General features: G+C 44.0%; 1 protein-coding gene across 1 annotated transcript in view; it reads left to right on the top strand.

Annotated features, from left to right (window-relative positions):
• The window catches only part of LOC109873138 (gamma-aminobutyric acid receptor subunit alpha-3-like), a 160,485-nt gene that overhangs the window by 72,055 nt on the left and 75,923 nt on the right, over positions 1-12,507 (top strand). The gene's annotated exons all lie outside the window — the stretch shown is intronic.

Raw genomic sequence — 12,507 nt, 5'->3', positions numbered from 1 at the left:
GCAAGCATCTTCTACTGGGCTGTACTGTATGTCAACACAGTAAATCCTATAGTGAGTGACTGACTGAACATGACATCATCGGCTATATGCAAAAAGACCATTCAGTGCAACAGGAAGGGACACGTTGAACCCTTTGACCACCGAGACGAATGCGAGTCAAAACAATGTTGACTCATCGACACAGTCTAGAGCCTATTGGTTACCTAACAAGTGGAGAATGGCTTTTTATGCAAATACATATTCAGACATCCTTTTCATGTTCAGTGACACATGTCAGCTGCTTTAGAATGGAATGGGTTCATTTTAGAGATCAGGAAATTGGTTATGGGGCAGGCCTGGAGGAATTGCATGTGTCTTAATCACACACACAATTAGGTTTGGCATGCGAGATGAATGAATCGAGCCATGCAGTGCCACTGCTCATTCTGAATAGGCAGGCTTCCATCTACTAATAGTGAGAAGACAACAGAGTGCAATCGGCTGCATTATATGGAGCGTAAACCGTAATTGAATTACAACGCAATAATTAGCTAGGTTAACATTAACATAATCATCCTTTGAGTATCAAAAGGATTCAGCGAGTTTCTGGAAATGATTTATTAATGACCAAAAAGTAGGACTGTGTAACGCCTGGGAAAACAGATCTAATTAACAGCGTATTACGTCATTTCAAAAACAAAATTGGAGGACGACCTATACCCAGGCAACTCACAACTTGGTGTCTCACAGATCCAGTGGTCTAGTTGCCCATCTGTTGCCACTCCCAGCCAGTCTCAGGAATCCTCGCCCCATTCCCCCTCAGGACCATTCCCCCAACTCCTACCCTCAGGACCATTCATCCTGCCTCCTCACTGGGCCCAATATGCCATGTCTGCTCTAATTTCTCCACCGTCACGACAGCGGACGAATCAGAGCTAAATTCAGGAAGATATTTTGGGCAAAACTCAAATATCAGGCCAATAACAAGAACACGCAAATCCCGGTCAAAGTGTAGAACACTTACAGTAAGTGTCTATGTGGTCCGCAGATGACTTTAGAGGCTGTCCGTCCAATCCCTTAATTGTGGGTTATCTTGGTGATGGCTTGAGAGGAAGTGAATGTGTTGCTCTCTCATCTCTGTTCCTCTCTCATCTCCCTTATCTCCCTTATCTCTCTGTTTCTCTCCCTCTCACCTTCCCTGTACATCTCTGTCTTTCCTACTCCTCTCCTGTATCTCTCTCTCCCCTCCTGTCACTCTCTCACTCCTTTCTGTCACTCCTCCGCTCTCCTCTTGTCTCCCTCTCTCTCTCTCTCTCTCTCTCTCTCTCTCTCTCTCTCTCTCTCCTCATCTGTCTCTCTCTCTCTTTCCTCTCCTGTATCTCTGGAGGTTTACGTAGCTCCGTCCCATTTGTGCCTGTGTCTGCGCTGTCGTGGTGTATTCTCCTGTTCTCTGGCAGGCTAGCCTTGACAGGCCTGGTGTGATGAAATTGAGGGCAGTCTAATCTGCCCCAGGTACTGTGTAGAACCCTGCTTGACGAAGATGACAGAACTAGTCCCGGGGCCTGTCTTGATCCCACCAAGCTCTGCTCTCATTTCACAACTCTGTTGTGCTAAAAAAACACTGGAGACCCGCGGTATCAACACGCTAGCCAGTGGTACGCTGCATGGCCCAGAATGATGCAGTTAAAAAGCCTTATCGTGCAAGAGATGAATAAAGGCGATATCATTTTCAGTCCCCTGGAGTTATTTTTGCTTGATTATAAAGCATCCGTCTACAAGCTAACCGTTTTTTGTTTTACTGAAATGTACTCTTCCTGATCCAAATGGAGTTTAGGAGGTGGATGTTGTGCTTCTCTGTAGCTGGATACATTACTCTGCTCTGGCCCTGCATGCATTAAGCCTTGCCAAAAGATGTCACATGTTGGTTTATTATCAACTGGTACAAACCTCTCTCCTTCCCTCTGTAGCCTTTTTGGCTAGACCAGTGAAGTATTCTCTCTCTCTCTCTCGCTCTCATTCTCGCTCTCTCGCTCTCTCGCTCTCTCCCTCTCTCGCTCTCTCGCTCTCTCTCAACTCATATTTTTCTCTCAACTCATATTTTTCTCTGCTGTAATTGTTCCCTGTTTCAGCTACCAAATGATACTTTCTGTGACGAGGGAAGACAAATAACACTTGGATATGAAAACGTGGGAAGGAACCCTGTACAGTGAATGGTCCTACACATGAACACATTAGGTAGAGCTATTTTTCCTGTTGGTGTTTGAGGGTGAATGCATCCATCATCGTGCCCTTGCTCAAGGGGACTCTCACCATATTAGTTCTCTAGCAGGAAAATAAGAAAATAAAGGCAGGTTGTAATAAGGATGGTTAACTGATAATTAAAACTATTGTTTCAGAGTCTCCGGTAAAAAGAAGTGCCCTTCAGGGAAACCCATTGACGTTCACTATAATGGGCTCTCACAATAGTCCTCCATCTTCTCTCCCACCATACCGGTCTTCATTTTGCTCTTTGTCACAATATGATAAACATATATTCAGGGCGGGAATAAGTGTTAAAAGCTTAACGGGCACAGTCTGGAGGAAGACAATTTGCATCCTTAATAGGCCACTTCCATGAGAGTCTGCATTGTGTTGCCATAGTTACAAGTCGTTAAGCCGCTCTCTTAAGTCCATGCTGTGTAATTGCAATGCAACTTATGTCTCCCAAGTATCCCTCATAAACATTTGTTATGCAGTCTCAGAATTGTTTACTGCAGTTGCTCACTCATGCGTGTCAAATGATTATTTCGTCTGACTTTATGCTTCTACAAACAGTCATGTGAAATAATCTTGATATTGAGAGATGGCAGCACAATATAACACATCATACATACGTTCCATATTTTCATCCAAAGGTCATTCTGAAGATTAGACCAAACAGATCGAGCCAATTAGAATGAATCAGGGAGAACACACCCTAAAAGTTTCTATAGAAAGTAATGACCCGTGGAGAGGCTGTAATCATCTGGTCTGTTCATAAAAAGGGCCACACCATGATTATGAAAATCCCAATGTTCCATGCTGCCTGACACTGCTCTCCGAGGACAGCCTTTCGCATGTCACATAATTGAGATGATAGGAAAACGTCAGAGGTGAAGTGGACTATTAGGAAACACTAAATGCTCCAGTGAGTGGCTTATTGGGAAAACATGCAACATCTACACTATCTAATGTGACAGCATCAGAACCTCTCTAAGATGTGCACATGCTTGTCATCATCACTGGGTTTACCTAACTGTGTCTGATGTACGGTAGCAATTTGAGAACATAATGCGATTCATTATGTGCGTTTGTGTGTCATTATGCAATTATCCACATGAGGAAAATTGCTTTTCATGCGGTGCTAAAACTAGCTACAGTAGTACGCATGATGTCTAACGGGGGACATTGACACATGTAAATTAAATGTGACCTTGATCAGATCCTCGTTGGCTGATCGATACAGGAAATGATTGTGTCATTATCATTTATAATCAAATAGTGTTATCGATCTCAACACCAAAATTATATGGTTGTTGATGTCCATTAAAGCATAATGAGGAAATGTTCAGCTGTGTAAATTATCTATCTATCGCCTGTCCTATACTGAATAGTACCCACACACAGTTTGTATGGAAATGCTGTTGCCTGAACTCTGATTCTTCTGGAACAAATCAGACAGACGTGGTGGCCTGAAACAATCTGTTGCCAAAATGTGTTTCTGCCTCAGAGCCAAATGTGGAGGAGCTGTTGGAACACCAAAGATAATGTGTGATTGACAGCACATCACACATGCACAGGTCAGAATCCCAGCAGGAGCAAACGAGAGAGGAAGTGAGGGAGAAAGAGATTGGACTGGAAAATGAGTGAGAGAGGGGAGAGAGAGAGGAAAAATGACTAGCTGTTAATTAACGAATACATGGGCCAGCTCATCATTACGGAGCTCAGGGAGAGAGTTGGTCTCGTGGAACCAGGTTCGCCTCCAGCAACTCGTATTTTGAAGAGAAGGAGGACAGACAATGTTTTTGTAGGAAAATCAAGACTGCCGCAGAACCAGACTGAAAATGAAGTTAATGTTTTCAGTTTGGGAGGCACTGAGGTAAATTCAGGACTACTACTGCATAAAACTGACTAAGAGATTAACTCTTCTTTAGGTACAGTGGGGCAAAAAAGTATTTAGTCAGCCACCAATTGTGCAAGGCTGAGAAGACTGAATCTACAATAGGTAAGCAGCTTGGTTTGAAGAAATCAACTGTGGGAGCAATTATTAGGAAATGGAAGACATACAATACCACTGATAATCTCCCTCGATCTGGGGCTCCAGATCTCACCCCGTGGGGTCAAAATGATCACAAGAACGGTGAGCAAAAAAACCACACGGGGGGACCTAGTGAATGACCTGCAGAGAGCTGGGACTAAAGTAACAAAGCCTACCATCAGTAACACACTACGCCGCCAGGGACTCAAATCCTGCAGTGCCAGACGTGTCCCTCTGCTTAAGCCAGTACATGTCCAGGCCCGTCTGAAGTTTGCTAGAGAACATTTGGATGATCCAGAAGAAGATTGGGACAATGTCATATGGTCAGATGAAACCAAAATGTAACTTTTTGGTAAAAACTCAACTCATCGTGTTCGGAGGACAAAGAATGCTGAGTTGCATCCAAAGAACACCATACCTACTGTGAATAATGGGGGTGGAAACATCATGCTTTGGGGCTGTTTTTCTGCAAAGGGACCAGGACGACTGATCCGTGTAAAATAAAGAATGAATGGGGCCATGTATCGTGAGATTTTGAGTGAAAACCTCCTTCCATCAGCAAGGGCATTGAAGATGAAATGTGGCTGGGTCTTTCAGCATGACAATGATCCCAAACACACCGCCCGGGCATCGAAGGAGTGGTTATGTCAATAGAGGACTCTTTTTACTGTGGAAATACTGTGGAAATGATGCCATCTATTTTGTGAAGTGCACTTCCAAGTTATGTCGATGTAGGACTCGTTTTACTGTGGATATAGATACTTTTGTACCCGTTTCCTCCAGCATCTTCACAAGGTCCTTTGCTGTTGTTCTGGGATTGATTTGTACTTTTCGCACCAAAGTACGTTCATCTCTAGGAGACAGAACAAGTCTCCTTCCTGAGCGGTATGATGGCTGCAGGGTCCCATGGTGTTTATACTTGTGTACTATTGTTTGTGCAGATGAACATGGTACCTTCAGGCATTTGGAAATTGCTCCCAAGGATGAACCAGAGGCACTGAGTTTGAAATACATCCACAGGTACACCTCCAATTGACTCAAATTATGCCAATTAGCCTATCAGAAGCTTTAAAGCCATGACATCATTTTCTGGAATTTTCCAAGCTCTTTAAAGGCACAGTCAACTTAGTGTATGTAAACGTCTGACCCACTGAAATTGTGATGCAGTGAAATAATCTGTCTGTAAACAATTTTTGGAAAATTACTTGTCATGCACATAGTAGATGTCCTAACCGACTTGCCAAAACTATAGTTTGTTAACACCAAATTTGTGGAGTGGTTAAAAAACGAGTTTTAATGACTTCAACCTAAGTGTATGTAAACTTCCGACTTCAACTGTACATGTAGGTAGAGTTAAAGTGACTATGCATAAATAATAAACAAAGAGCAGCAACAGCGTAAAAGATGGGGGGGGGGGGAATAGCCATTTGATTAGCTGTTCAGGAGTCTTATGGCTTGGAGGTAGAAGCTGCTAAGAAGTCTTTTGGACCTAGACTTGGTGCTCCGGTACCACAGAGAATACAGTCCATGGTGAGTTTAGCTGGAGTCTTTGACAAGTTTTAGTGCCTTCCTCTGAAACCACCTGGTATAGAGGTTCTGGATGGCAGGAAGCTTAGCCCCAGTGATGTACTTGGCCGTACGCACTACCCTCTGTAGTGCCTTGCGGTCAGAGACTGAACAGTTACCATACCAGGCAGTGATGCAACCGGTCAGGATGGTCTCGATTGTGCAGCTGTAGAACTTTTGGGATGATCTGAGGACCCATGCCAAATCTTTTCAGTCTCCTGAGGGGGAATAGGCTTTGTCGTGCCCTCTTCACGACTGTCTTGGTGTGTTTGGCCCATGATAGTTTGTTGTTGATGTGGACACCAAGGAACTTGAAGCTCTCAACCTGCTCCAATACAGCCCCATTGATGAGAATGGTGGCGTGCTCGGTCCCCCTTTTCCTGTAGTCCACAATCATCTCCATTGTCTTGATCACGTTGAGGGAGAGGTTGTTGTCCTGGCACAACACAGCCAGGTCTCTGACCTCCCCCCTATATGCTGTCCCATCGTTGTCTGTGATCAGGCCTACCACTGTTGTGTCATCGGCAAACTTAATGATGGTGTTGGAGTCTTGCCTGGCCATGCAGTCATGAGTGAACAGGGAGTACAGGAGAGGACTGAGCATGCACCCCTGAAGGGCTCCGTGTTGAGGATCAACGTGGCGGATGTGTTGTTAGCTACCCTTACCACCTGGGGGTGGCCTGTCAGGAAGTCCAGGATCCAGTTGCAGAAGGAGGTGTTTAGTCCCATGGTCCTTAGCATAGTGATGAGCTTTGAGGGCACTTGTGGTGAGCTGTAGTCAATGAACACCATTCTCACATAGGTGTTCCTTTTGTCCAAGTGAAAAAGAGCAGTGTAGAGTGCAACAGAGATAGCATAATCTGTGGATCTGTTGGGGTGGTATGCAAATTGGAGTGGGTCTCACGTTTCTGGGATAATGGTGTTGATGTGAGCCATGACCAGAATTTCAAAGCACTTCATGGCTACAGACGTGAGTGCTACGGGTCGGTAGTCATTTAGGCAGGTTACCTTAGTGTTCTTGGGCACAGGGACTATGGTGGTCTGCTTGAAACATGTTGGTATTACTGACTCAGTCAGGGACAGGTTGAAAATGTCAGTGAACACTTGCCAGTTGGTCAGCGATCATCAGAGTATTCGTCCTGGTAATCCGTCTGGCCCTGCGGCCTGCTTAAAGGTCCTGTGATCACACAGTCGTCCGGAACAGCTGATGCTGTCATGCATTTTTTAGTGTTACTTGCCTCGAAGCTAGCATAGAAGTAATTTACCTCGTCTGGTAGGCTCGTGTCACTGGGCAGCTCGCAGCAGTGCTTCTCTTTGAAGTCTGTCATAGTTTGCCAGCCCTGCCACATCCGACGAGCGTCGGAGCCAGTGTATTATGATTCAATCATAGTCCTGTATTGACGCTTTGCCTGTTTGATGATTCATCAGAGGGCATAGCGGGATTCCTTATAAGCTTCCGGGCTAGTGTTCTGCTCCTTGAAAGCAGCAGCTCTACCCTTTAGCTCAGTGCGGATGTTGCCTGTAATCCATGGCTTCTGGTTGGGGTATGTATGTACAGTCACTGTGGGGACGACGTCATCAATGCACTTATTGATGAAGCCAGTGACTGATGTGGTGTACTCCTCAATGCCATCGGAAGAATCCCGGAACATATTCCAGTCTGTGCTAGCAAAACAGTCCTGTAGTTTAGCATCTGCTTCATCTGACCACTTTTTTATTGACCGAGTTACTGGTGCTTCCTGCTTGAGTTTCTGCTTGTAAGCAGGAATCAGGAGGATAGAATTATGGTCAGATTTGCCAAATGGAGGGCGAAGGAGAGCTTTGTACCTGTCTCTGTGTGTGGAGTAAAGGTGGTCTAGAGTTATTGTACTATTCACTGTAGTGTTTTTGCGGAAATGACTTTAGTATACTATAGTATTCACGGTAGTGTTTTTGCGGACATGACTGGAGTATACTATAGTATTCACTGTCGTGTTTTTTGTAGTGAAAGTAACAGATCTCAGAAGTCTTATTCATTTGTGTTGTTTATCTAGGTCAAACATGCTAACTTAATCCTCTAAACATTTTAATAAGTGTTGGTTGTTCTTATCTGCCTCTGTACTGACTCCTTTTAATGGTTCTAGAACCAGTCTAACCTGTCTAGTTGTTACAATTGTAATGAAGTGTTGTCTGGTCCATTGCATTGCTCAAAACTGTTGACCCAACTCAATAGGTGGCATATCATGAACCTGTGTCTTATGTTCTGGTTGATGTGTCCCCCTCATTAAACAATAGGCGTAGTCTGGTAGTTGTGCCATCTTAGCTAACACTAGTCGGGAGGTGTTACTACAATATACAATATACAAAACACTACAGTGAATACTATAGTATACTACAGTCATGTCCGCAAAAACATGACAGTAAATACTACAGTATACTACGATCATGTCCGCAAAAACACTACAGTTTAACACTATAGTATACTGCAGTTATGTCAGCAAAAACACTATAGTGAATACTACAGTTTTCACTATAGTGTTTGTGCGGACTTCAGTATACTATAGTATACTTCAGTATAAATATACTAATACTACAGTATTTAGACCACAGTACAATATACACTGCTCAAAAAAATAAAGGGAACACTTAAACAACACAATGTAACTCCAAGTCAATCACACTTCTGTGAAATCAAACTGTCCACTTAGGAAGCAACACTGATTGACAATACATTTCACATGCTGTTGTGCAAATGGAATAGACAACAGGTGGAAATTATAGGCAATTAGCAAGACACCCCCAATAAAGGAGTGGTTCTGCAGGTGGGGACCACAGACCACTTCTCAGTTCCTATGCTTCCTGGCTGATGTTTTGGTCACTTTTGAATGCTGGCGGTGCTTTCACTCTAGTGGTAGCATGAGACAGAGTCTACAACCCACACAAGTGGCTCAGGTAGTGCAGCTCATCCAGGATGGCACATCAATGCGAGCTGTGGAAAGAAGGTTTGCTGTGTCTGTCAGCGTAGTGTCCAGAGCATGAAGGCGCTACCAGGAGATAGGCCAGTACATCAGAAGACGTGGAGGAGGTCGTAGGAGGGCAACAACCCAGCAGCAGGACCGCTACCTCTGCCTTTGTGCAAGGAGGAGCAGGAGGAGCACTGCCAGAGCCCTGACAGTGAAAATGACCTCCAGCAGGCCACAAATGTGCATGTGTCTGCTCAAACGGTCAGAAACAGACTCCATGAGGGTGGTATGAGGGCCCGACGTCCACAGGTAGGGGTTGTGCTTACAGCCCAACACCGTGCAGGACGTTTGGCATTTGCCAGAGAACACCAAGATTGGCAAATTCGCCACTGTCGCCCTGTGCTCTTCACAGATGAAATCAGGTTCACACTGAGAACATGTGACAGACGTGACAGTCTGGAGACGCTGTGGAGAACGTTCTGCTGCCTGCAACATCCTCCAGCATGACCGGTTTGGCGGTGGGTCAGTCATGGTGTGGGGTGGCATTTCTTTGGGGGGCCACAAAGGTAGCCTGACTGCCAGATGTAGCCTGACTGCCATTAGGTACCGAGATGAGATCCTCAGACCCCTTGTGAGACCATATGCTGGTGCGGTTGGCCCTGGGTTCCTCCTAATGCAAGTCAATGCTAGACCTCATGTGGCTGGAGTGTGTCAGCAGTTTCTGCAAGAGGAAGGCATTGATGCTATGGACAGGCCCGCCCATTCCCCAGACCTGAATCCAATTGAGCACATCTGGGACATCATGTCTCGCTCCATCCACCAACGCCACGTTGCACCACAGACTGTCCAGGAGTTGGCAGATGCTTTAGTCCAGGTCTGGGAGGAGATCCCTCAGGAGACCATCCGCCACCTCATCAGGACCATGCCAAGTTATTGTAGGGAGGTCATACAGGCACGTGGAGGCTACACACACTACTGAGCCTCATTTTGACTTGTTTTAAGGACATTACATCAAAGTTGGATCAGCCTGTAGTGTGGTTTTCCACTTTAATTTTGAGTGTGACTCCAAATCCAGACCTCCATGAGTTGATAAATTTGATTTCCATTGATAATTTTTGTGTGATTATGTTGTCAGCACATTCAACTATGTAAAGAAAAAAGTATTTAATAAGAATATTTCATTCATTCAGATCTAGGATGTGTTATTTTAGTGTTCCCTTTATTTTTTAGTAGTATTTTTTTCTATGGGTAAGAGCTCCTGAGGGGCTGAGGGTGGACAGGACACTTGATTGGAAGGCTTCTGCCTAGAAACAAAACACAGTGAGCTGTGCAGGCACTAGGAAAATAGGTGCGGTGTGTGCTTGCTGGGAGGGAGGGAGTCAGTCTGCCCTGCAGCCACTGAACATAACCACACCAACTTAAATGGAGTGCCAGCTTCCGTGGCTGTGGCCTGTGGGATATGATACACTGCCCACGGTCCAGACAGACAGACAGCGAGGGAGGGGAGCAAGGCAGGAGTACAATGGTCCTCTATATCTGTTATCTGCTGCTTGGAGACTGCCGAGGATGTACAGACAAAATGACACATAAAAGAGCAAGCTATGTTGGACTGCAGTGGACTGTAAGCTGAAGTCACATTACAAGAGATACCAGAAGAGAAACGTGTTGCCAAACTGTAGAAAATGTGCTGACTTACTGCTATTTCAAGAGTGTTTACATCATATTTATTCTCATGTAATGCCCAATTCTGACTCCATATTTATTATCATGTAATGCCCAATTCTGACTCAGAATTCAATTCAATTAAACAGATCATTTGCCCTGTTAGTGACTTTCCTACCTGAGGTATGTTTGTGTAAAACCAGGCCTGTGTGGAATACAGGTAAACACGATGATAGCTAAACTCAAGAGCCACTGCTCACAAAGTCAGTTCACATTCAGTCTGAATATCAGGCAGTTGCTTTTCACTCAAATTAAATAGTTTATTCTATCTATACTGAACAACAATATGGAGCAACATGCAATCATTTCATTGATTTGACTGAATTACAGTACCTATGAGGAAATCTTTCAATTTAAATAAATTCATTAGGCACTAATCTATGGATTTCACATGACTGGGAATAGAGATATCCATCTGTTAGTTATATATTTCTTTAAAAAAGGGCCTCACAATAGACCTCAGGATCTTGTCACTGTATTTTTGTGCATTCAAATTACAATTGCAGTACGTCCAATCGGCCTCACAACCGCTCGCCCTCACAACGCCATACACGTGGTCTGCGGTTGTGAGGCCGGTTGAACGTACTGCCAAATTCTCTAAAATGACATTGGAGGCAGCTTATGGTAGAGAAATTAACATAAAATTCTCTGCAACAGATCTGGTGGACATTCCTGCAGTCAACATGCCAATTGCACGCTCCCTCAAAACTTGAGACATCTGTGGCATTGTGTTGTGTGAGAAAACTGCACATTTTAGAGTGGCCTTTTATTGTCCCCAGCACAAGGTGCATCTGTGTAATGATCATGCTGTTTAATTAGCTAATTGATATGCCACACCTGTCAGGTGGATGGATTATCTTGGCAAAGGAGAAATACTGACTAACAGGGATGTAGACAAATTTGCGAAAAATAATATTTTTGTGCGTATGGAAAATGTCTGGGATCTTTTATTTCAGCTCATGAAACATGGGACCTAGACTTTACATTGTGTTGATATTTTTGTTCAGTGTAAATAGAATCATCAAAGCGAAGAAGTCCCTATCCAGACCATCAGGATTTGTGGATGTTTTTAGTTGTAATGAATAAACAAAAGAATCGAGGAAATTAATGTCCTGACAGACTTCATTAGATGGTAGAATTTTGATGCCTCCTTTTTAATTAATGTGCAATATGCCATAGTGGCCCTTATCACAATTACAAGAGAAGAGTACCTTGGGAAATGTATGATTCATTTGTCATCAAGACCATTCCCATATGAGGAATGCACTTCTTTGGGGTAGACATATCATAGGAAGGAACTGTTCATTTATGTCTCTCTATATGGGCTTGTTCTTTGTAAAGGGACTCTTGATCGTTGTTGCCAATAAACCACAGGGGATCATAGATTGCAGTGTGTCTTTCTTTTATATTTTTCCCTGTCTGTTTTTTCATGGTCCCTCATACTGTATACTGGCTTTACTCCTTTAGGACTTTGTTGTATTCGTATATTTCTAAACAGAATAGTCCATAACCTATCAAAATATGCTCTCACATCTTATGCCCGCACCACACTAGAGACAGACCGGGCAGTACATATCCCTGGCAATGTGAAATCCTTTCATGAATAAAAAATTCCATGTCAGGTTTTGATGTGTAAACATTCTGACATTTAATTCAGCCCTTGCATCTTTCTGAGTGATCATGCACTCCTAGAGTGCCGTTCCCTCCAGCTGTTTCAACATATGCACGAAGACTTGCATTAACGAAGCCAGGAACATGGCAGGAACCATCAGATACACTACTGTCAGGTTAAGAGGCAACCTTGCGTGTTAGATATAGCATATACATTCAGAGTCGGGGTTCTACTTAAGCTAGGGCTAGAGTAAAGATTAAAGCAGGCCGCGCTGAAAGTCAAGTACATAATTTAAGGCACTTAAGAACATTGGCTGAAAGTCAGGCACAGCTGCACAGACATTTCAGTCGCTAATGGTTGTTTATGTTTTGGCTCAGCATTAGTGATCCATCGTCAGATGCAGCCTCGGA

This window comes from Oncorhynchus kisutch, linkage group LG28 (assembly GCF_002021735.2).
Source record: "Oncorhynchus kisutch isolate 150728-3 linkage group LG28, Okis_V2, whole genome shotgun sequence".
Lineage (NCBI taxonomy): Eukaryota > Metazoa > Chordata > Actinopteri > Salmoniformes > Salmonidae > Oncorhynchus > Oncorhynchus kisutch.
The sequence above is the reverse complement of the archived record's forward strand: the minus strand, read 5'-3'. Positions and strand labels throughout refer to the sequence as shown.